The sequence below is a fragment of the Corvus kubaryi genome, unplaced genomic scaffold (genome assembly GCF_017639235.1).
Source record: "Corvus kubaryi isolate FWS band 111438036 unplaced genomic scaffold, C.kubaryi_AGA036_p1.0 37266, whole genome shotgun sequence".
Taxonomy (NCBI): domain Eukaryota; kingdom Metazoa; phylum Chordata; class Aves; order Passeriformes; family Corvidae; genus Corvus; species Corvus kubaryi.
Genome location: NW_024581081.1, coordinates 4818920 through 4845477, shown reverse-complemented (window position 1 = coordinate 4845477; position 26558 = coordinate 4818920). Strand labels below are relative to the sequence as shown.

The window sequence follows — 26558 nt, the reverse complement described above, 5'->3', positions numbered from 1 at the left end:
CTGGCACCAGTTGCACTGACTTTAACAAAGTTACTCCTGATTTACATCTGTGTAAAAACAAGTCCAATGTGCTCAAGGAAATACTGTGCACAGCTGGGACAGTTTAGAAACATGAAATAGATGTTTGTAACACCATGTGATTAAAGAAAAACCCAAACCACAGAGTTTAGATCTGAATCCAAATCCTCCTCAAGCTTGGTGTGTTTTAGATCCAAGATTTTGATTCAGACCCTTGTCTATATAAATTGTAGCAACTCAAAATTTGCTGTAATTTTAACTAATATATCACACCAAATACATTGGCACCTACTTTGGATCTTAAAGGCTTTGTGGTAACTGGTAAATTAAGTTGTGGAACATAAGCAGTAAGTACTTTTTGGTCTAGAACAAAAAAGAAACATGGAAAATAAACGTGTTAACAGGCAAGTGCCAACTTGATGTTCCACTGAAATTATAAATTCCATTTTCCATAACTCAGATGTGAACATTAATTTGCTATAACAAATACACGATCATTAGAAGAACTCATTCCAGAGTCAAGCTGTAGGGATACCTGTGACAGAACTCAACAATTTCCAGCATGAAAAAAATTGTCATGATTCCAAAACCAGTTTTTGCTTACAGTTAGAACTCTGCTTCTATGAGGATTATCTATCAACCTCAGCTGTTTCCTTGCTCAAATATTTATGGAAGACATTGAACTCTTGCTAATGTCATTAACAGCAGCAATCCCATTTCCTTCCATAGGACAATTCATGGAATGCTTACAAATTAGAAAGCAGAACTTACCTATTATGAAAATATTTGAAATGCAAGTAAGCTTGACAGAAAGTAATAAACAAGCAAAATACCTTTCTCATTCAAGTGATCTGCCTTAACTTTCAGCAAAAGCAAAGATCCAATAACTTTAAACTGAAGTTAGAAAAATCAAAACACAAACTAATTTTATTTTTAAAAGCTGAATCTTATTAATCAGATGGATTTACGTACCCTTAGTATGAATGAGAACAGGAGTGGCCCAGCTAGGAATATGTACATGCTTAATACTTACTTCCCAAGTAGCATAATTTTTTCTGAATTTGGAAGTGTTCGTCTTTATAAATGTATGTACTGAAACCAGTTGTATAAGAAGTAATTACCCCAGTAATAAAATTAAATCATTTTCCCACTCTTGAGAATCAGCGTCCAAACCAAATTATGTCAACTATGCAGTTAGTTGTGGGAAAAAGATTTCTTTCCTAGAATCTAGGCCAGTAACTCCACGTTGAGAAAGTGCTTTCAAATTAAGTTAAAGGTCTTCTGACTCCAGCCACAGATGTTTTCTCTCACGGGTGGTATATGCTACCAACCAAGTTGACAATTTAGAAGCATTGAGAATATGCAGAATAAGCCTTCATTTCCCCTTACCCTCTGAGCTATGACTACCCAGTAATTTAAGTTTTCGAAGTAGTGTAATCAGACAGCTTCAAATCCTCTTCTTCAGCAGGCAGTACTGAAGAACAAAAATGCAAAATTGAAGCTCTATGCTGGATGTTAGTACTTACCGTTACTAGATGCCAGCCTTTTTCTCAATGCAACATTTTCACAACTAATCAGTATTTTAGCTTTTCCCAATGAAAGAATATTCTGCCTATTTTCTCCAATTCAGTTGCTTTCACCATTTCCATTGATTTTGCTCAGGTAGCAAAAGGAACAAGTCTCTGGGGGCCAACAGCAACCTTCAAAGCAGATCTCTAGCCTCATCCTAGCCAGAAAAGCAGTAACACTTACAAGGATATGAGCTGATTTTGTCAGGCCCACCTGAAAGATTTTATATAACAAAACTATGTATGTTAGTTAAAAACAAATAGTACTATACCTCTTGCTGTCATCTGAGCACAAACCACAAAGAGGGTGAACAGAAATACAGTTTCTTGAGTCTCCACATCAACAGTGACACCATTCATCAAAAGAAAACTACCAAAGCTGTAATTGTTTCCAAACATCCGTAAATTAACTCCAATGCCTCACAGAGACCCACACTGCAACACCTGTCACGGCCAGATGTTTTTGTTTGTTCTGTAGGAGCAAACTCAATGCTTTCAACAAGAGGGGAAAACTGTCCTGGTGTTTTTTGGTTAAATGGGGAATTTTGATGCATCAGTCTGCTTATGTGTATATCTGCATTCTTATCTATCTATTCATTACTAGCTTACATGTGAAATCATAAGTTTGTTGGTAGTTTTGTGAGTTTGGGCATAGTTTCTTTTCTTTATACAGGCAATGCGACCTGCTAGAGCCACTTTATTGAGTACACAAAAAAAATTCTGAGCCTGGAAAGATTTGGGGATAGAACTATTTCAGTTAAAGCGTATCTGAGTCAAGGTCATGTTGCCAAGGAAGAGCATGAGAAATTTGCCTTACTACTGCTCATACTGTGATTCTTATATTAAATACAAGATAAACATATGAAGTCAGATTTATAGAAACAAATTATATTATTTTACTGACTTAGTATGCTGTGGTTCAGTTCCAAGTAAAGAACATAATGCTTACTATGAGAGAAAGGAGGGGAGCTACTCTTTTACCCAAAGAGTGCATTCAGTAAACTGAATTTTTGGTATCTTTCTTCAATCAGGTAGCTAGAAAGTAGGAAGCGACTTCTTCTCCATTAAACAGGAGTGGGAAAATTCACCTACATTTGATTCACAGCTGCAAGTAACATCTATAGCTTAATTAAAAATTTCAAGTCAATACTGAGATGAGGGAAAATCTCAATTGTTTCCAAGAAGGCCAGGTGACACTTTGTCAGCCCAGCTGTACCTCAAGAGAATACACACAGATAAAACAGAGGCTTCTGGAAGTAGCTGATTCTGATTTCTCTGATCTCTGGCTGCTTGGAATTTTCTTTCTACATTTAAGGGTGATAAGCATTCATTAGGAAAACCCAAGCAAGTCTGCAATGATTCTTCACTCTGGCACAGACAGGAGACTCAACTTCTTTTGTGTGAATAAAGCTACAGTGATGAATTCACACACTAACAGTTACTGGCTGAATGAAATTTCTGTGGTCTTTGGTTGTGCCTCCAAGAACCAGGCAAATGGAGTCCCAGCTATGTCTGTTTCTGATGGGTGCAAAGCAGATTTTCCAAAACTGTCAGTGTATCATCTGCAAAAACACAACTGTGAACCAGAACTGTGTTAGCCTGCATGGAGAAGAGTTTTAAATGCTGCAGCTGCCTGTTATACTTGGAATATCCATCTCCATGTAAACATCATTTTGGCTATTTGTCACTAGAAAAGATAACTTGTACAAGTGAAATATTTTAATACACCTGAAAAATATTTTCCCAAGTTACTGATTAATTTCAGTTTGTCTTTTAATTCTGGTTTTTGGACTCTGTAAGAAGCCATTGTAAACTACACTGGTGTACCCAGCTATGTCTTTTTCTTGCAAGTTACACAATTTAGATTAGCAGTACCTAAAATGCTCGGGTGCAGAGGGTCATTTTCCTCTAAGAAGTTGATAACCTTCCCCACACTGTGCTATTGTCTCAGTGGAAAATTTACCTCCCTACGGGTTACAGCTAGAGAGATTTGCAGCTTATGTTTTAAACTCATTTGACTCCCTTAAGAGTAAATCATTAACTAGATTGATCAGTACATTGATGGGCCATATAATCGGGACAAACAAAAGTTAAACAAATGTCTCTTTTTCAGCACTGGTAACTCAAGGACATTTCCTTACAAGACCAGGACTTGGAAGCTTCCAGGTGAGATCAGTGTTCAAGGGGTTTTGGCCCAATCACTGTAACAATCACTTGTTATATTTAATAGAGACAAGCACTAGCAACACACAGTGTACCTGCAGAAAACCAGACCTGAACACAATGAATTACGCATCATTTCCCTATGAGATTTAAACCTTCCCTGAACTGTAGATTCAGCAGAGAAAGGCATTCCCATCTACATTTAGCTGAACTTCTAAAAACTAATAATAAAATCCTCTGTTCCTTTATTTTTTGATTTGTTACTTCTAAGACCCAGGCAGCATCTGGGATTTTTATTACTGTAGGCCTACACAGGGAAAATTAAAATTACTTAAACTATATTGCAGCATTTCAGTTGGTGTATTTTAGTGCAGGTAATAGACTTTGTGGTGAAAATGCTCAGTTTCAGGAATTTTCCTAGCAGACTAAGAAACAATTTACTACTCTCTCCTGTGTTTTATCCCTTTTAGATTCTATTAATAGAAAAGCTCCATGGTTACAATCTTAGTTTCTCTGAACTAGTGAACTCAATCCAGTTTACAGGAGTCACTAAAGTGTTCCTAACTATAGTGCTTTTCTTCTCAAATAGGTAAGATCTTCATCATTTCAGGAGCCAGTTGGATGTGAATATCCTCTGTTATTAAGAGAGAAGAAAACCAAAGAGGCTGATGAACTCTTGCAAGGACCCATTTGTAATACAACCTTTGGTAGGGTTTATTCTCCCAGTCTTAAAGTGAGCACAGACTGGGAAGTGTTATCCATCTTCTCCCTTCAGGAAAGGTGCAAGTTTCATCTGCGGACACCTTAGAATATCGTAAATTTTTTCGTATTGTGAAAGTCCCTATTCCACACAGGATCTCCTAGTGTGTTTAACTATTTTAGTTTCATCCTTGTAGCTGAACAGTTTGACTACTAGCTGAATAATATGGGCACATAAGAATCACTGAGAAATGCTGTTTATCATCACTAAACACAGCAGCATCTCACAGAAGACAAAATAAATAGCAGATGTCAATAATCCATCACTGTGTTCCCATCCGCAAATAATACAAGTCCAAATCTTCCAAGCTGCAGCTGTGCAATGACTTCCATTTGAATAAGGATTTACTGCTATAACAAGGAAAAATTTTCCTCTTGTTATCTTATGTACATATCCAATAGCTTTTATCACAACAGTGAAATAAAAGGAAGACTTGACAGGTGTATAGGGGCTGGTACTCAGCAGAATTGCCCAGAGCTCCTTTTTGGGATATGTGCTGCAAATTCACTGATGCAGGATGCCCCAGTACTCAACAAAAATACACAGTAGTAGCTTAAGTTAAAAATATTGGCACTGTGTCCACAGCAATTTTGAGTGAACTCACACAAACATACACATGGGATATTAATGTCTTGAGATGTAACTCTTCCTTTTTCCATTGTTTCTCTTATGTGGTTTAGAGAACATCTTTTCAACATTCTTCACATCCTCCCCTTCCCACCATCCCAGAAATGGGGGCGACATTTAGGTCTCCCAACCATGAACTCATGGAATGAATCACACAAAGAGCTAGTGCCGGAAAATCCTGTTTCCTGAGAACAACCACAGAGCTCTGAGCAGCAAGGTTATGTTATGACATGCAAGTTGGCATTAAATCCACCCTAAAGTTCAGTTCATGTAAGAGTTCACCACCATATAAGATTTTACCAGTGGTTGCTCAAACTGAGTGACACAACAACCTGCTTAACAAATCCTCTCCTCCAGCACACTGTCCTCCCTGAGGGAGGACTACATGGGCAGCAGAGCTTTATCCTTAAATTATTCAAACCAAAAAGGCAAGGTTGAAGAATTTTAATTTCCTCTGGAGAAATTCTCATTTGTTTCTGCCAAACAGCTACAGGTTTCTGCTGCCTCTAGGCCAAAACAGCCTGACAGAAGCACTTAGTTTGGAAGTGCCTGGTAAGATGGGATGTTTCTCAATTCTTCTTTCCAATGAATTTATGTCTTCTCCGTGTGCCACAAGCAGGATTCCAATAGCTCCCTCCACCAGATTAAAAAAGACCAACACAGTTTAGCAGGATCCTTGACACTGCTGCTGCCATAGAGGGGCACATAAACCACCCCACAAAAGTGCTTCTAGGAGTTTCACAGTTCACAACCTCACACTTGAGAGCCTTACCTCACCCATAGTTCCAGAGATCTCTGCCCTGAATACATTAGATGTGAACAGAACAGGGCAAGGAGATTGGTGCATGCATTCTGCAAAGGGTCTGCCCCCTCTGAGATGTCACTGCTCAAAGAACTACTCAATGTTTTTTACAGGAATAGCCACAAAATATGGGACCCATGAAAATGGACATTCTCCTCAGGGAGACGGCTGCACAATAAAGGGACTGAAAGACACTGGCTGACATCATGAGAAGAATTTAATTCCCAAATTATTAATCTATATTTTCAAGGCTTCTGCAGTATAAAAACATAATGCTTTTTTGACCCTCGGAATCCCCTCCCTGTTGGTACCTTGAGCTGATGAATTAAACTGTTTCATATAGTACAGTTTGTTAGTGTTGTGCAACAGATTATAGATGGCACCTGCAGAAGGCATAAAAAGTACAGAAGGAACAGGAACAACTACTGCTATTCAGATCTGCAGCACATGGATTGCATTCAGCTCTGGTGAGCAGAGGGAGGGAACAGGCTCCTTTCCTACTAGGAAAATAAGTATTTTAAAGTCATCTCGAGTAGAACTTTCATTAGGGATGGTCTCTCCACTAGATTTTGTTTCTAGCCCAAACACTTCGTTCAAACCAGAACATATCAAATATTGCCTTGATTACCTAGGTAGCAAGCATTATGCACTGTTGTTGGCACGACAAGAAGCTGTCCCCGTAGCAGATCTGAGCTGCCAGTCACAGAGAAGCAATCCATGGAAAGCCCTCCTGAGAAATTCCAGTCTGCTCTGTCAGCAGCAGCACTGTGTAAAACACCGAGAGCCAATACCCCACACAGCACTGGGGCAAACACGCACTGAAGCACTGCCCCTTCCCTACACCTCAGCTCCACCAACAGCTCACTCACACCCTTCCCAGACTAATGTATCAGACTCCCTGACACCACCAGCTACAAAAAGGCCAGGGAGGGAGCTAGCTAAACGGACAACTGCAGCAGATCTCCTTCACATTGAACTGGTGCAAATGGAAAGCAGGTATTATTTCTCCTTTCCCCATTAAATCCATATTATCACTCCATCTGATGCACTACCCATAAGTTTATATTGGTGAAGTCTATTTCTAACTATGTTATGTTAAAAAAAAACAAGGCTATTGCAATGAGGTGACAAAATTTCCAGTACTTAAAGAAATCTCAGTGATGGAACATTCAAGGTTAATACATTTATTGTGAAGGCAGATAAGACTTACTAATAAAATTTTTACCCCACATAAACTCTTAATAAGTAGTTCTTGTATAAAACTTTAATCATTTAATGAGCTACTACCTGTCCTGAAAAAAGACATCAAAATGGGTCAGACAAGCCTTCTGTAGCAAAAATAATCAGTTAGCAGTGAAAATTTCCAGGACAACTGTAAGATTCAAAAATTCTTCCTATTATTTTATTTATTCAAGTTGATAAGTTATATTAACTATGAATGGAAAGTCAGCTCCAAATCCTGTAAATGAGTTTGGTTTCGTGTCCAACCTTATGACCAGATATAACAGTAACATAAATTACTTTGCAAGTGCTTTCAGTGTATCGGTTTCTCCTAAAGTCTGGGAAAAATTTCTGATACGTAAAGCAAGAATGTGAAAGTAAAAATATCAGTTCTCTTACAGCAAGAAAATAGAAATAGATACTTTCTTCTCTTTTTTCTTTCTTCAGGGAGAAGAAAATGTCAGAGTTTTCTTGTTGTTTCAGGAAAGCTGATGCTGGCAAGCACCTTTTGTTTCTCAACTGCAAATACAAGGCATGAAATTTGATCTTTTGTCAACATGAGATCAGTTCTTGTGGTCCAGAACTGTTTCTGACCAGACCTTGCAATATAATAGAAACTGATTTCACCATGGCATTTCTGGTCTGAACATTTGAAGGCAAGCCCCATGTCTGTTAGTTACCTGCAACTTGCTAATGCAGTTTAGTCTTCTGAAATTTGAAACAGTGAAAGATGTATGTGACAATTACAAGCACGGTAATGTCTGGCATCCCTGTGCTGCCTGGTGGGGAACTGTACTGCCTCATTAGTGTTGATGTAGGTGGATATGTCCACTCCCTGCTGCACGACTCTGAAAGCCACAGCAGCTTGGGCACTGCACCATGGTAAGACAGTTACACTGAGCTATGCAGTCTCCTACAACCAGGAGTGCCTGATCAATACTTAGCTGTGCAGTGGGGAAATAGTTATGAAGCTTCCTGCTTCCTTCACTTGGTGTGCACACAGACACGGACATGTCCCTCTGCAGCTTCTGTCTCTGGCAGCCTACCCATGCTTCCACAAGGTTTACTTGCACTTCTTGGTTTACAGGGTGCAGAAAGCAGGGAAAGCAATGTGGAAAGTGTTGTTCATTTCCCGTAATAGCTTGCTACTCACATCTGAGGAGATTGTGGATGGGGAACCTTTACCTACATGCTGCTGTCCTGTCAGATATGTGAACATGAGCTGTCAACAGTCTGGTTACCGCTGTCTTGCAAAACAACAGTCAATATTACGTGGGAAACTACAAAACCTAATATTCCCTAGGCACACTGGGTGATTAGCTGTAAGACTGCAGCACACACATCGCTTCCGCAGTCTGTCTGAATCAGCCCTCTACACAGAGGGTTGCATTTTTCCATAGTTTTCTGCAGATTCTCCATTCAGTCTTTTCATGACTTAGGGAATGATGAGACCCTTAGGTTTGGCACTGGGCTAGCTTCTTTTAATTCTCCTTCTTCAAGGTAAAAGCCTTCACTCACAAAGAGCAAAGCAAATTCAGCACAGCATATGTGCTCAAATCTGAGGTTAATTGTCTCTATTGCCTGTGTTTTTCATAGCAATTAAAGCTATAAAATCTGTATTACATAAAGTACAATGCAACTCGACATCAACTGGAATGCAGAGGTGGTTTACTGGGGTGCTTATGCAGCCACCAACCAACCAGTTTCTGTCCTGTAAAACTAGAAATGACAACTTGGCCCATGCTTGCCTTAAGTTGGTTTGTGTCACCTTGTCCAGATCAAAAACCTGGCTGCTAGGATTTTTCATCAGAAGAATTATTTTACAGTTTTTACAGATTTTTTAGGGTACATTCTGATCATTAGCACTTAAACATGATGTTGGATCTCCATGTACAGGTCCTGAGACAATGCCCTTCATAAAGGTTTGGCTGTGTGAGCTCAGTATTGATGGAGAGACAGCACAGTCCACTGGCAGCCCCTCTTCCCTGGTGTCCCTGCAGAGAGGCTCCCATGCTATGCTGGAGAGGCGACAACCCAGCTGGGGCTTGTCCCCAGCCACGGGACCTACTTTCCAGCTAAAACTTTACTGCTTGGCCTCTGCCTCATCCACTGCTCCTGCCACATTCCATCTTCACCATGGGCTCTGCTCATCCATGCCCATATTCCAAACTATGGGTGACTTCCCACTTAAGCAGCAGCCCATACCCAGGGAGAAATCCGATGCCAAGGGCTGGGGCTGCCTCAGGCCCCCATGGCTCCCTGCTCCTGGCTGAGTGGTGGGACATGCTCCACCTGCCCACAGGGAGCTCCCACTGTTCCCACTCCCTGGTCCTCACAGCACCTGACACTCTAATGTAGATTTCTTGCCTTTTACACTACATTTTTTACCATATTAAGAGGCAGTTGTAGTGGTTCAAGTAAAAAGGAATTGGTCCCCTGAGACGAATGTGTAACGATTTTCTTTGGACTGAGGAAAAGAAATTCATTTTTAATTGAATAATACAAGAAAAAAGCCTTACATGTGCTAATATGTTGGACTCAAGTGTGTTTAGACTGGATTATACAGATGTTTTGACATTGGGTAATTAGGGTAATTGGAGAAAACAGCTGGACTATTTTGACACTAAAGATTTTGATATGGGTAAGGTCACTGTGACACTAAGATCATGCAAGTGATATAAATGTAAAGGAACTTGCACAATGAAAAAAAGCAATTTTCTATATAACACCAAAGATACCTTTAAAAATACAGAAATTAATTAGCTTTGGGTTTTTCAAAAATGGATCTTTGGAGACATCTCCCAAATCACATGTTTATACTTCTACACACAATCATATCTGCCATGCAAAGAAGAGTGTATGAAACAGAAAAACAAACTGTGATAACAAAATAATCAGTTTTATTTAATAAGCATTTGGCTCTGGTAGCAGTTACATAAGGACTTTTTTTCCCTGTTTCTGCAGGAATAAATCTACAGCTGTCTGAACATTTTAATATGCCTGGTCAGAAACAAATTTAGCAAAAGTAACAACCAAAAACTTCACCTGTCTTATTTCAGTCTCCTGTTGATAATAATTCAAAACTCAATTGTCAATTTGTCCCATACTTCAGATGTACCTACAAGACTGCCCTGCGTGGCATGGCAATTAACCAATATTTGTTATGCCTGCAAGTATTTCATGAATAGAGCCTGATTTTATACGATATTTCAAGGCTGAAAAATAAGATCTGCAACATCCTTGGACATTTTAGCTACTCTGTATTAAAGCTATGGTTTTCCTGACATGAGGGCTTGATACACTGGTTTTCAAATGAGTCATGTTTATGGTATACAACAAATCTTTCATCAGAAATAGATAGTCTCATATTAAAAATTGTAGAGCAACTTCTCAAAAGAAGAAATTTGCAAAAAAAAGGGCAACAGTGAATATTTCTATATTGTCTTCAACATTAAAATAAGATGGTGTGATTGCTAACAAGAAGCTAAGTCAGAGAAGTTGCAGAATTTGCTAATTTTGTAGAATACCTTTCAGGTTAGAAAAGATTCACAGAAGTAGAATCAGCTCATGAAACTTTGAAAACCGTATTAACTCCTGTTTAGCAGATATCCTGTTACTGATACAAAACTATAATTATAGTAGCCTGTAGTTGCATCCACGTTACAGTGTGCATGAAATACTGCAACTGCTTGAAGTTCCTCCCAGTTAAAACCCTTCTACTTAAAAATTGCTGGATTTCCTGCAGTTCTTTTTGGAAACCAAGCTCTTTTGCATTACTACACATCTCTGGAATACAGTAAGAGTGCTTCTCCATCTCCTTAAGAACATTAAGGATTTTAAACACAGAATTTCAATAAAATCCACCAAGTTTACAGAAAACTTGCAAACAGAAGAGCTATTGTTAAGAAGCATTTTCTCTAAAAATGCAACATTTCATAGGCAAATTGCCTTTTAAAAAACTTATTTTAAAAAGCCCAAATTTCTTGTTCTTTCTCTCTTTATGTTAATATAGTTTTTAATCACTTGTAGTTTTGATTACATAATTCTCATCAGGAGAGAAAACATTCAGCCATTCACCTAATCAGATTAGCTAGCAGAGATTTCACATGCTTTGTTATTGGTAACAATTCTCTTTTAAATCTCAGATAATGAAAAGCCATCTATCCATAAATGAAGGAGATTAGTTAAAAGCAAACAAAATTACCAAAAAAGGGAGTCAGTACATGCATGTACATGACTGGGGCAAGAGAACTTTCTCTAGGCTGCCTGGAGCTAGATGGCTATCTCGTATATATCAATTAACACATTCTTCCTCTTTTGTGCTTTTCTTTTTTGATCCTTCAAAAATATATGTACCTATCTTTGGATATGTGTGACTCTTCTCTCTCTATTTTTCAGCCCATGCTGCACTGATATAATTTTTGGCCTTTCCCAAATGCTCTTTGAGTAGATGAGGAAGCCATCCTTTTCACCAACCCAGTTTCCACTGGCTCCTGAAGAACTACAGAGGTGATGGTAAACAAACAGCAACAACTGGGCAACTGCAACTGTGCCTCACAGGCTGTTCTTAGACTCAGCCATCAATCCAAAACACAGCAGTGATTTGCCAGTCACCTATGAATAAAGCATAAATATTTGCCAAAAAATTTTTTAACCTCGTTATCTCCTGTGGCTCTGAGAGGCATTACAGGCACACTGTCACCAATCTGGCCTTTACCAGAACATCAGGATTACCTACCAATCCCTAATACATATTTTCTAAGAGGAAGGGGTCCCCAGACAAATTCCAAAACAATCTACTACATACAGTGGGACTACACTTCACCAGACAGATCAGCCACTCTCCACAGGATAAGGGAAGCGTCCATAATGAAGCTGAGTGTGGCTGATAAATTATCCCTAGGGTAACAGAGTACTGGGTATCTCTTTTATTAGGTGATGAGCAGAAGAAGGGTAACATCTGGATTCACAGTCCATCAGGCTAAATCTGCCAAGTGTTCAATTCAAGTTCAGTTTATTTGAACAACACTGTAACAGTTAAATGGGTTCCCATGGCACACATCCCAGTGCAATATGGAAAATGAAATAGCAATAGTGCAATGGTGTTCACCTTTGACATGAAAAATGCAATGAAGAAAAAGGTCTATCTGAGAGACAGCAGATAGTCAACAGCTATTTAAGAAAGAAAAACTGCGAGCAGCAGAGATCTCTGGGCTAGAAAAAGCTTAAAATCTTGATCAGTGTGCTACCACAACAATGCAAGTGACCTGAACACTGAAAGACCAGCCCTTCTTTTCATAGCATCATTCACAGCTTCAGGTTAATGGACATGAGGGAGTCCTGGCCTCCTTAACTGAAATAACAGCACTGACTTTTTTTCACACAGTTGCTAAGACAGAGGCTGCCTGTTGAAAACAAACTCCCACGTTCCATGTTTTCATATGCAATCTGCAGGAATTTTAACACAATGTGCAAGCACTTCAGGACAACACTGAAGGTTGTCAACTAATGCAGCAGCAGGTAAGCAGCAGGAACCTCACCTGATATACTGCAATCAAGCTCAGGCAGGATTCCAGGCCGTGGGGGACAGCAGGACTGATTGAGAGGCATGAGCTTGGAAAAAGAGTGTATTGTGAGACCAACACACACTGAATGGGCTTGCCCAGATAATACAGTCAGAATGAATAACAGGTATTTTTGCACTCCCAGTTTCATGAGCTTTTCTTAATGGTTGTGTTGATGAACTGTACACATACACAGCCTTAGCTCTAATTTACCAGAGCTGTATGTGCAGACAGTCAATGTCACTGATGTAGTATGACTCATTAAGCCTTACAGGTTGCTTGTAAGAAAAGAATTTTACAAGAATGTGTGCATGTTATTTATAGCCCATTTTATTTATAACCCATTTTATTTTGAAACAAACACACTGGTTTTGAGGGGAAAAAAGAAACATAAAAATCCTGAGACTCGAGCTTTTTTCTTCACATATTTTTGGCATGAGCACAGCTCCCCATTCTGTTGACTTTAATTGCTGTCTCTTCCAGGTTCTACTCACTTCTGTTTCAATTGAGCCAGTGCTTCCACCATGCTCAGGTATCTATCAGCCAATCTCTGGCTCACAGAACAGTCTTTATAGCCTTCATTGAGCATGTTGTTTAAGAATGGCTGTGTTTTGGAAGAGATTGTGCCTTTGCCACAATGATCAAAACTAATATTTTCACAGAAAAAAAAATTTAATTTGGACTGATAGTATTTTAATAACAGCTTTGGTGGATATGGAATTTATCAACCTCCTATTAAGAAAATGAGCTATATTTGCCCTAAAAAGTGAACAGGATTTTAACAAGTTTAATTTCATGAATTAGTGGCTATTTAGGTGGACCTTTAGGTTCTGTAGTCACATGCATTTGTCAACAACATGTAAGACGGACAAATATGACAATAGGGCTGATTCAAGAAAGTAAACACCATCCAGTAGCAATAAAGAGCAGGGAGAGGTGATTTTATACTCGATATGCCTGGCATATGCCCAGTGGTATCCTTTTGGTCAACTTCTACCTGTATATACAAAAAACTGAGACATGCTTCTGTTATGAACAGCACCAACACCCAGGTACATGCAAACAGATTTTATCACACCTCCAAGGCTTCATATCCAAACATGCTCATTGACAGTATCAGTTTCAGATACTTCAGTTATCTCCAAGATCCTCTGCACACTCCTGCTGTTATGGGATAGAGACCCATAATTTCCCTTGTTCCAGACTGAAGAGGACAGACACATGTCCAGCTTTGTCTTGCTTAAACTCCCACTGGACTCAGCAGGATGTTATGGAGAAGGCTGGACACATCCATTATAAAGACTGTGGAATATTAGAATTGCTATTATGAAAAACCTCCTCTGGGACCCATGTGCAGCTGAACCTGCAGCTCCTGTATCCACAACACATATGACATGATCAGAGATCTTCATTTCAGCTGAGTGCCTGTCTTAGGCATTTCTGCTCTCCAAGTCACACAGGGGCGTGCAGAAGAAAACTGGTATTCCAGAGGGCCAGGACAGAAGCTGCAGCTGTGACACCCCTCTTTAATAGGAAGGACTGAAGCATGGCAGGGCAGAATCATTTCTGATCTTTTAGAAGAGTTTGCTGGCAGAGCAAACCATCTCACCTCCCCTCACCCATGCTACTTCACCGTTTGAACTGCCTTGCAGACACCTGGCACACATCACACGACTTTTTAATCAGTACAGGACACAGAATGTGTGTGTGTATATGACATAATGCAGCCCTCAGGCCATTTCATAGTCACGACGAATGAAAGGAAATTAGGTAATTAGCTCCAATTATACTTTGACAACAGCTTCTAAATCTCACTCCACTGAACGGTTTTCTAGCAAAAACAGAAGCAGTAAAAAGATAATCACAAAGTTTTAAAAGATGTTGACTTTTATTAAAGCAAGAAACATCACGTATGAGAAAGAGAAAGCATGTGGCCGTACCTCTCAGGCACACATGCACACCTGCTTTGCTGTTGTTGACAGCAGATTGCTGCAGGGCTCTTCCTGAGAGACATCCTGCATACCTCAAAAGAGCTCGAGAGTATGAACTGTGACCCCCTTCAGCTTTGATAGACTTGTCATTTCTTTCAAACTTTTCCATCCATCATGCACACTCTTTCTAACGTTTAAGTCAATTTTATGGAGATCCCTGGAGGGAATTTCATTGCATGTCTGACACTGCTTTAATTGCTGTCAGTGGAAACAGTGAGTTTATACATGTGATTAGTCCTATTTTTAACCTCCTAATTTCATTGGACACTGCTGGTTGCTTCTTATTCGAATTAAATGAATGTGATTTCCTGATATGTTTGTAAAATGAATCTCGGGAGCTTCCTCACCCCCGATGTGCTGAGAAGACTCGGGATAGCAGTTTTAAAGAAATTTACTTTTGTAACAAGGAAAGATACTGTGTGACCTGATTTCTCCTGTCGTAATAAGCAAGGCCAGCAGTAAAAGCTCTGTTCTCTCATTATTTAGGATGACAATCAAGAGAGCTACTAAAATAAAACCAAATACTGCCAGAGGCAGTTCCTGAAGTGACCTGATCTGAGATTTGAAGGGAGATGGTATTCTTTTTGTTCTTTTCAGTCTTTAGATAACACAAATTCATCAACTAACAAACACAGCTGCCCTGTAGCGCTTCCAACACAGTCAAAACCTAACAACTTAGAAATCTTGTCAAAAGATAACTAACGTTAGACTCCTATGCATCATTCCCTTAGACCGAAACACACAAACAAAAAATAGCAGATCAAAGCAGTGAGATCAAATTACATAAACTTCAGGGGGAAAATATCTGACATTCTGGTTATTAATCCCAAGGGAACTTTAAGCTTTTATGGGGGTTTTCCAATCATTTCTGGAAAACAAAAGGAAGAAAAGCTTTGCATGGGAATGTATATAGTGTACCCCTGCATACACATATATGACTGGCATGGGTCATCTTAAGATAGGAAATGGCAATCTAGGGAATTTATTACAGCTGATGGATCCAACATTTTGAAGCCCCAGGAAGCCTATAGGAAGAAGTTCTGCGATCCTTAATAATGTCTGACACCTCTCTGAGTTTTTCAAGAGAGCCTTCGGACCAGGTTTCCCAGAGTGTTGTTGGTACTGCTGCTACGGAAAAAGAGCGTATACTCCAGAGGGGGTGAATGTAGCAGCAAGATCAGCTCTCAGCTCTTTGGTCTGCACTCACATGATGGAAGCATCTTTCATCCAGACCCAGCTTCTTTTCTCCTTTGAAAGGCAGGGAAGGGCAGTGGGTAGAGAAGCTTCCAGGTCCATCTGACCTACGTGCAAAAATAGGAAGAGGCATCCAAACATTCACATTGTTCTTTGTAGGAAAGACCAGGCTGCATTGATTCAGAGCTCTTTTTCTTTAGGGGAGAAAGAGTTTTGCACCACGAAAGGAAACACATACCACAGCCTGAGAACCCCAGCTTTAGGGCAGTGATAAGGTTGAAACACTAAGCTCTCACAAGTCAGGAAATACCAAGCAGATGACACCTGGCTCTCTGCACCGCGCAGAACACTTTGGCCAACGGCATGACAAGACCAGAAAATAGACAATTTTGCTGATCACTTCCTGTCGTGTCAAATTGATTGCTCCAATTCTTTACAAAAGGTAGAGTAGGATCAAATATACATATTTGTGTGTGTGTGTGTGTATGTATATATACACATACACATACGAAAATCTATACAATAATCAGATTGGATAATTTACACAGGATGTAAAGAACCAGACTGTGGCCACAACTGCCTGATGAACTCTATTTGTATATTCTCCATTATTTGTGTTCAGTCTTGCCCGCAAGAAGGTGTCATTCAAGATTTACTCTCATTTATTACTGAACTTGAAAATGATGGTACACCAAGAAGGCCAACAAGGCATGAGCCTCTTTTGCCCAAACATTGTACAAACACAAAGAGCTTACAGTCTATACATTGAAAAGGCATTTAAACACTGAAGATGTACTAAGGAAAAATCAACTGGACAGGGAAGGAGAATACTGGAGAAAAATCTACAGCCGCTGGAGAGAGCCCAGTCACAACTGTGAGGCCCAAAGGATGGCCCTTTCCAGGTCCTCTGGGCTCACTCCTAGCAGCAGTGTTTCAGCTAGCTCTGCTCTTTGCTTTCACCTCAATACTACACGTATTGTGAACCTGTGATTAGCTCACCATTCACTCTATCAAACCAGCAGTGCTGTGTCTACTGAGCTTTAGTGAGTCCCTCACCAGCCACAAAGATGCAAAAATTAATCTCTATCAGCCATTTGGTCTCAGTGTCAGATCTGGCTTTGCCATCTAGTAGGAAATACTCAGACTCTCTCATTGCCATACATCTCTCCAGGTCTTGCATCTAACGAACATAGACACTGACACTTCATAAGAGAGGTGCTTGATATCCAGTTTGCAGTGGAGAAAATTGCTGCAGTAGTTACAGACAAGCAGATATATGAGCTCTGTTTTTTGCGATTCTCCCTTCAGAGTGAAATCAATTATCCATGCATGAATATTGCCTTGTAATTTTATTGCAAATTAATGGAAGTCCATCATCAAGCACTGACAGAACTTTTGCTCTGGGAGTCATTGAGCACCTGGAAAAGGGAAACTTAAACAGAAGAGCAATTTACCAAATGAACACTTCTTTCAAAAAAAATCTTTTCCTTTCCCTCAGAAATGTAATTTATGGAACCTTTCAAGGAGAAAACATGATGGAAAGATAAAACCTCCTGTTCAAAGTTCAGATTTGCAACTAAATCCACTTAGGCTGAAATCTATCAAAAATTTGGCATGCTTGGAAAATGCCTTCCCAGGAGGACATGGTCTGAAATACAATCCCATTAAATACAGTGTGAAAAATAAGCTGTCCACTTTGTTTTGTCTTTCTCACTAGAATTTATGTAATAAATGCTGCAAAAAGAAACAGAATGGATACATGTAATGAAATTAATATGCCCTATGCTTTCTGTAGACTGAGCTCCTCCTCATGTCTCAGGGCCAAGAGCATCTCATATGTTAGGCCATATATTCCCTCTTGTCCACATCAGCCTGCTCTGAGCTCTCAGGAACGCTAATGGTTAATTAATGTCAAGCCACGCCATGTCATTAAAGACACTTTCTTTTTACAGAACTCTTTTCTACCTTCAACAGCTTGTGTCAAGACTTTTTTCCGTTTGAGATTTTTCCCTTTTGAGTTCCGATCTGATGTTCAACTGAGTGGCAAGTGCTGAAAAATCAAGGTCCCCAGCTGTTCCACTCCTCCCCTCCGGACTAAAGCCGGCGGGGAGAGAAACAAGGGCTCCCCCTCCTTCCAGCCCTTTCCAGAGGAGACGGGGCAGACCGCGCTGCTCTTGCTCTCCCTCCCGTGGCGGATCCCTGAAGTGCCATGGAAGAAGAGAGGTGACCTTCCCGCCCCGAGGACGCTGCGCAAGTGACGCCACCGGTCTGTATTTGCAAAGGAATGGACGGGGGAGAAATGGAGAAATATCTGTATAGAAACTCCCACCTCTGCTTTTTATTTTGAGTCACTTAAATATTTGATGGCTCTCTTCCAAAAATAAGCCATCCAACACACCAGAGATAATTTACTAAACAAATAAACCTATGGTTAACTCAAAGCCTCATTTAGTTTCTACGTTGACAATCTTTTTCATTTCTGCACCCTCTTGTGGGGACAAAGGTATCTTTACAATATCTGCTACCCTCGAATACATCATAGTATACTTATTTCAGGACCAGGTTTCACTTACTTGATTTCATTTCTTTGGTAGAAATTTTTACTTTAAAAAGTGACATATGCCACAGTGAGTTTTCACTCTAGAAGGCCCATGAGCCCACATGACAACTGCTCTCTGGAGTGCAGAAGTGTAATACAGCACTATTGGTAAAAAAAGGTGATGCACAGTGACCACAGCATTAACAAATATAACTTTACAGAGCCTGGGTCAGTTTCACTGATACCCCTTTGTCTGCACTAAGAGGCATCAATGCGGATGACACACTGAATGAGAACTGATTAAAACACTGTGATTAAACGCAACAAACAATTCTTCACCGGCACAGATGAGGACAAATAAATCAACTGAGACAACTGAACCAGGGGCCGTTTGTTAGCTGTGTTCAATGTGTCCTCCCACATGTAATAGTAACTCTCCTTTTAATACCATTAGGTTCACCTCACAGTCCCAGAGAGGAACCCAATGTGTTTGCATGACCGTAGAAAATCAGGATGAAGACAAGTGCCCTGAAACCAGCATGGCACGCATGTATCAGCCTCACTGAGAAGAGATTCTCACATTTTCATATCACCATCTTTCTGATATGCTCTCAATGCCATATTTCTACTGTGTATTCTCAGAACAGAGGTCCCAAACCCTAGATTCTGCCATTTACAGAAAGATGCCACTGTGAAGAGCAGCATCTAGCAAAGAAAAAGGTTTGGGAAGCAGTTGTCTAGATAGCATGATCTAGGTCCCCAGCAGATCATATTCTGTGATACTTCCTTCAAGACACATGGTCTGATTTAACAGCATTTCTGTAAAAGTAGACATGTTACAGTTAAAATATGGTTAAGATGGTTTGCACGTCCACCAAAATGTCACTCTGTCTTCTCCCCCTCCTTCAAAGTAGTAAGAAGACTCAATGACAGATTTTACTCAGACTAAACTCAACCATTCTTCCACTTTACTCCAGATAAAAGCAAGAGAAAGATAATGGAACTGAGGCATTGCCTTCCCACCCTGACATCCACAATGCCTGCAGGTTTTCTCTGTACTGCAGCTTGCTACATGGACCATAGCGAGTCCATCCTGATTATCAATAAAAATATTCTTTATCTGTCACTAGTTGCATTTCAAAAAATGTACAGATCTCTCCTGAGCTTTTACACCGTTTACTCACTGACAGTATCTTGCTTTAATTCTAAAAAAAGGTCAGAATATGGGTAATCGCATGATAAATCCAGCCCAAGTAAAAAGACTGTGAGTACTTCATGGCAGCAATTTTATTCTAAAAATCTGCAAAATACTGCATGCAGCCATGACTTAAAAAGCATTCCAAAGCAAAGGAATTTTTCTTTGTTTGCACGTAAGTACCCTTTAGGTGCTCTAGGACAGATTCAAAGATTTACAGCATATGTATGACAGCTAATTTGTATACTGTTTAAAAATGAACACCTAAAAGACAAGAAAGTATATTATTACATTCTCAAAACAAATTTAACACAACACAAAAGAAAAAAAATTATCTTTACTCAGTGACTCAGAAGATGACAGAACAAGCAGCCTAAAGTAAATGAAGGAAAAAAAGCCAGCTTTTGGATAGGTATGATGTAAACATTCTTGAGCAAGTTTTCTAGCAACCCACTGAGCAAGCCAGGGAGAGAGCTAGAAAGGATCTCCTTCAGGAAATGTTTTCTCTTTCTGTCCCGACAAGAATTCTAGGTTGTATTCTCTATTAGCCTGGATTTTCAACAGCTGATGAAACACTTAGTGGTCATTTTTAAAAGGCAATAAATTAGAGCGGGGAAAATATTCACTGAAGGGCAGTTACCAACTCATCAAAGCGATTTCTTCTGCAAGGACCAGCTAAAACTTCCATTTGGAAGACTGACACACAAACTTATTTCACAGATTCTGTGGTAAGATGTGACACTCCATTAGCTTTGCTGCTTGACAAACACTGATAATTTGGTAAGGTCATATCAAGAAACCCTCTGACACTGTTATCACACCAATCTAAAACTAGTCCATATACTTGTAGGTAGCTTTCACTTCCCCATAACCGAAGTTTGTATCCTTGTATCCTGTGCATACCACTGCACTACAGCAATGGCTGTAATTCAGACCAGTTCCCGATGTACATGGGGCAGCTGAGCAAAGACTGAAACTCTGCAGGAAAAAAACGCAGATGTTTATTCTATACCTTCTCTCTTCTGCTTAGTTTATTTGCTTATGGGCAATATCTTGTTACATCTTGTTATCCCTCCTTTTCTTTTGGCATAAAATATTCTGTGTGAGATTAGCATATTGTAAATTTTTTCTGAAGTATTTTCTATTTTCAGGTTCGCCTCCAGTGTTGCACTGGAAAGTGTTTTATCTGCCACTGTAGGTAATATTAAGGCATTGATTAGCAATTAATGATAAGAAATGGATAAAGTAATGTCAACAGAAGCATATCCCCTGAAAATACACAGGCCATTGAGACCAAATTACAAGCATCACCAGAATTTTGTTGTAGAAGACAGTAGAGGGGCAGAGGAGGCAGTATTCACACAGTGAAAAACTACTTTGAGTATACTAATTTGGAAGAAAGCATTCCAAATTTTCATCATGAAATGGCCTTCATCATGAATCTATCATGTCAACTCTCTAAAAAACCTATCTCACAACACAATATTGAATCAACCAGAAAATTGAGATGCATTTGGGGTTTGATTCTGAAGAAAACGCAAAATTTTTGTAAATCCCTGAGTCCTTTGCAGGATGTGACCTCCATTTACTCTGCAGATTGCCCAAGAGTGTTTGAATTTGTTCAGATAAAAAATGTCACTCCTGAACTAAACTCAGGCCTTCATCGCTGTTCAAAAATAGGTCTTTGATTCCAACTCTTTCTTACTCAGTTTTTAATTTTCAGGCGCCTCTGCACTTCCTGGTCCCAGGCCTGACAGGAAATGAAGTACCAAAATACCATGAAAATGGCTGCGCCTGTGGTGAGGCTGGTCTGGCTGAAGAAATGGAAACATGAGCAAAGTCCTGAGCAAGCCAGATCTTGAAAAGATCTGTAGCCTGGTTTCCAGACCAAGAGGGTTCAGATAGGTTTTGGATAGCAGCTAAACCTTTGGAGGCTTTTCAAAACGAACTAAACCTTGAGGTTTGCCCACTGTCAAGAAATACAGCCGTTCCTCGAGGCATTTAGTAGGCAACAGGGGACTGATGACAGCATCAAGACTGGCCACAATATGCAAGATCTACTTCTGTTTCCTCTGTCCTGCTCTTCCTTCCCCACTCACATTCATTTCTACTCTTCTAGTTTTAAAAATCTTATGGGCATGCAGTCAACCATCATCTTCATTAATGTCCTCCACATTATAAGGTGCAGTTTACGTTGGCCGCATGCACAAAAATTACTTCCGACCCCTGATGAAAAGTTTGCTGATGCTTTCAGTATCAACTCCCACAGGTTTTGGTGTTGTTTCTTTAATAAGAAGTGTCTCGAGAGTTTATTGCAAGGAAGCATTGTTGAATGTGTTTTATTTTCAGAGCTGATGTACCCTTGGTTGTACCAATGCCCATTTGCAGTAACAATGTTGTTAGGATCTGGAGCCACTTACAGTTTTATTTATGGTCTTGGTTTTTCAGTCACAATTAGGGTAACTTTTCCAAATGTTTTGGTTTGCAGGCGCCATCCAAATGGGTCCTTAACTTGGAAAGCTTTGATTGTGTTTAGCTTCCCTTTACTGAACTACCTTAGTGGTCCATCTTATATTGGTCAGTGTTGTGGAAGCTATCCAGAGCACTAAATGCTATTGAATACTCACAAAGCATGTGCCAAGGGAGAAAAAGAAAACAATTGTTCCCCAAAATATTCAGCTGCTGATGAAAGGAACTATTAACAGGCAGAGGTGTTCATTTCAAGAAGTGATTTCAAGCAAACTTTCTTCCTTTGTAAGATCTATTGATTGTATTGAGAAAAGCACATGGTTCAGCAAGGCTGTGAAAGAATAGTTTGTGGTACGTTGCAAGTCATCAAGATTTTAAAATAAGAAACACTTGTATTGTATTGTTTGTAGAAGTACATCCACACACACAACACTGCAACTGAGATAAAAGCTAAGTTGATGGTTTCATAAATGCAGTATAAACAATGACAAAGTGTGTTGGTAAGCGCAATGATCATAAACTTACTTATTCAAGGAACAAAATAAGCTTTCTTCAAAGCACTGTGTTTCAAAACAAGAGTACCTATATCATCAAGATATGCCTATTTCCCTATTACAAGAAGTCAACAAGGCTCCGATCTCCTCAGTTCCACATATCCAGAAAGAACTGGAGCATCTCACAGAGCAGAATAAAAATACAGCATTGCAAAAATGTTCCAACAGCGTGTTACAAGAATTGCAGAGTGTTACCTGGTTTTCTACAAACAAGGTAAAAGGACAAGGCTACTTAAGATATTTTGTGGAATGTAAGAATGTTTTACATTAGTATCTGACACTAGGGGAGAAAAAAACAGGAGCAGCCAAACTGGCTGCAGTCCCTCACATCTCATGGGTTCTTACGAGACAGCTCTCAGCCTACCTTCCCATAATGAAAGCCATTGTTCTGTTGCCAATATTTGTTCATTTGAAATAACAATAAATACCATACTAAAGAATATTCTCCTCCTGCATGCATCCCTGAGGCTCAGTTAGCAATTAATAACTGGAATATTACATTTCCCCTCACTTTATCTATTATTGCAATATGGCCCTACTCAGGAGACCAGAGTCCAGGAGCAACCTTAGCAAAGAGTAATTTTTGATGACAAGAAGCCAAGACTGGTACAAACTCAAAGTAACTTTGTGCTATCTCTAACCCCGTGAATGCACAGAAGTCGTGAAACTCTTAGACCCTGATGCACACCATGGCTTCCCAAAAAAGACTCAGGTGTGCAACCAGCCCACCTGTCATGTTCCGTCTCTATCCTGGCACATAGTCAGGGAGTCAAGTAAGTTCTGTCTGGATCCACGGTTTGGGCAGAGAGGGACAGATTACAACACTCACACTCACTTTACATATAGACATGAGGTTCAGGGGACCAGACTCTAGACACACTGGTGCGTTTCGAGTACCTGCAGACTACTCTGATGCATCTGCCTGCCAGAAATCCTCCTAACAGCTGCTATATTGTAGGAAGCCATATGCTCATCATTCCTTGCAAACCTGCATTCACGTAAGACAATCAGAAATCTCTTGGAAGTATTATTCATGTGAAAACTCTTTAATTTATTGCAATTGGACTATTGAAAAGCTTCCAACATCTGAAAATCACATATTCACCTGGATTATAGACATGGGTGGTTGTTGTGGGTATTTCTGCCCAAGTGAAAGGCAAAAATATTATTCCTAATTAAATGGGGAAACAGCTCTGTAAACTACTAAAAGTCTTTTCTGAAAGTAATACTTGATCTGTTCCTAGAGCTAGTGAGGACATAAAGTTAAAACAGCCCAGACATCTGTTTATATAGATGAAAAACTTAAAGACAGATGCTGATATCCTCCCTTCCTGCCAAGCTATCACCCAGTTTGTTGCTTAGAGTCCAGGCAAGGGAAAAAAACTCTGATCCATGTAGCTACCTTTTGGAAAACGGCAGAGTTGCTTTTGCTAGAGGGAACTATAATTTTATTATCATGTTTCTTCTAAGGTTCATCTTATGTCAGATTAACCACTGCAGTAAAGGAGACTGTGCCCCTGATATTGCCACCACCTGGCAAGATGAGTATACCTGCAACAGTGTGCACTGTCACGGGTATTGCCATCAGGGATGTGCATTCCCTCTCCACAATCATCCTGTAGTTCTCATGAAACTCAGATCCACAGTGAAACATGCCCTGTTCCCATGACCTCTAGTTATTTATGAAATTTTCAGCCTTTATCTGTTATTCTTCAAACCACAAATAAAAATAAAACCTGCATCTGATGTGTAGAAAGGAATGGCCATTCTCAGTTGTCACACAGGGGCACAGCAGATGAAAAAAAAGCCATAGATTTTCTTGGTTTTCTACACAGCTTGGGGTTATTGTTCCTTATAATTATGCAGATATTATCCACGAATATTTGAGAAAGATACATGGGGAAAGGGGTTGTATAGTCTGTGAGCTACAAGCAAAATGACTACAGGAGCTAAGAATGATTAAGCACTGTGGTATTTGTTGCTGTAATAGCACTGCTTTTTTATTGTTTAAATTGGTAAGTACAGAAATAGTAGAAATAAACCTGCCTCATTCAAAGTTCAGTTATGTGGGAAGATGTAGAAAGTATACGTGCATCTGTGTGTGTCTGTGTGTGTTCTTCTATTCCTACGGGTGCCTGCCTGTCCATTACTTGTTTTAGGGATGGATTTCCAATGTAGTCTAGTATTTGTATGGGTGAGCCCTTGTAGGAAGAGCACAGGCAGCAGAAAAACTAGCATGAGCTCACTACCTACAGTCCTCTACTAACAAGGCTAGCTACGCCTACCAAAATGTTCAAGTTTATTTCAGTCTGAAAGCTTTATGTCTTCAAAACCATTACCTTTTTCATAGCAGAGGCAGAGGGTGGGAATTCCACCAGGATTCACTTTTCTGCTCATGGTTCATAAAGATGCAGACTACTATAAGGTACAGAAGTGAGTAATGCACACTCCGAATTGGTGAAAGAAGGAACAGAGGGACTTCAGACATCACTCAGATAACAGTGAAGTCAAATACATTTGCATGAGTCTATGACATTTCATTTTTAAAGAGCTTGCCAAAGTGCTCTTGGCCAGATTTTTCTTCCCTTTTGTGAGGCAGACAGCCCCTCACTGAATGAAAAGTATATTCTGCAGTGATTTATATACGTATTTTAAAAGGCTTTGACATCATTTGGGTTATGTATCATTTAAAGACATTATAACAGTCACAATCACTCTTACTTTACATTTGGACAAACTAAGGTTTGGTAGCATTTCTAGTTTACTTCCACACTAACATTTAGAACTCTTTTTATGTACAGAAAAAAATAATATTACATGCACTATCTTGTAAATTATGTATATACATTTGTGAAAGTGAACTTGAAAGTAAATTGCAATGTTAATCTGTTAACTAGAATAGTATATATCACCTAACAGTCTAAGGATGCTTCAAATGAGGGTCTTAAAAAGTAAAATATGAGAATCACTTGACTTTATCTGTCCCGCACTTTAAAATACCACACACAATAAAACTCATGGAGCAAACTCATTCCTTTAAGGTTTTCATTTAGCAGCTTCCAATCTACAAATCATTTAAGAGGAAAAAAAAAATAGACAAGAAGGCAAAACTTTTTCTAAAGACTTTCAGGTATGTGCAGCTCAGTCATCCCCCACTGCCATTTCAGCTCGAGCTGTCCCTATAGAACCTTACTCAATAAGCGGGAAAAAAAGGGGGAAAAAATTAAAAAAGGAAAAAACCCAACTTTCAGTATTTTAAAAAATTTTCTGAAAGACTTAAACAAAATAGGGTCTATTTCACTTTGCAGCTGCCTGTAACTTTACCATAATAAACTCTAAGCACACAGCCTTCACCAAAACACTTAAAAACAGCTTGAAAGAGGTACTCGCTGCCCGTTATGTTTACTTAAGCACTTGTTTAAAAACACATTTAAGGAAAATGTTTTTATTTCTACAGATTGCATTAATTATAGCTTTGCAAACACTGCAAGCTCTACAAGAAGACTGAACTGAGCTATTAGCTGCAAACCTCAGGTCTTGGCTAGAAAAGTGGTTATGGCTTATTTAGTAAGCCTAATGAATTGGCTCACCCATCTCTACGCAGAGTTCCATGTATAGCATCATGGAGCCTGGAATAGCCAGAAAGGCTTGTTTCATGTCGCTTTATAATTAAAATAAGTAAAATCGGTCAGCCCGAGTCGGTCCGAGAGCAGACCTCACTGCAGCATTATTCCTCTTCGGGCAAATAAAAGCATTAACACGGACATTAACGCTGGACATAAGCTCTGCGGGGACCCGCAGTAAACTTGCACTTCGCAGCCGCGGGCCGCGCTCTCCCGGGAGGGGTTCGGCGGGGCGGCGGTGCCGGCTGCTCCCCGGGCGAGCCGCGGCGG

At 39.7% G+C, this 26558-nt stretch overlaps 1 protein-coding gene across 4 annotated transcripts in view; it reads right to left on the bottom strand.

Annotated features, from left to right (window-relative positions):
- Positions 1 to 26558, bottom strand: part of SMOC2 (SPARC related modular calcium binding 2) — a 140998-nt gene that overhangs the window by 113404 nt on the left and 1036 nt on the right. The gene's annotated exons all lie outside the window — the stretch shown is intronic.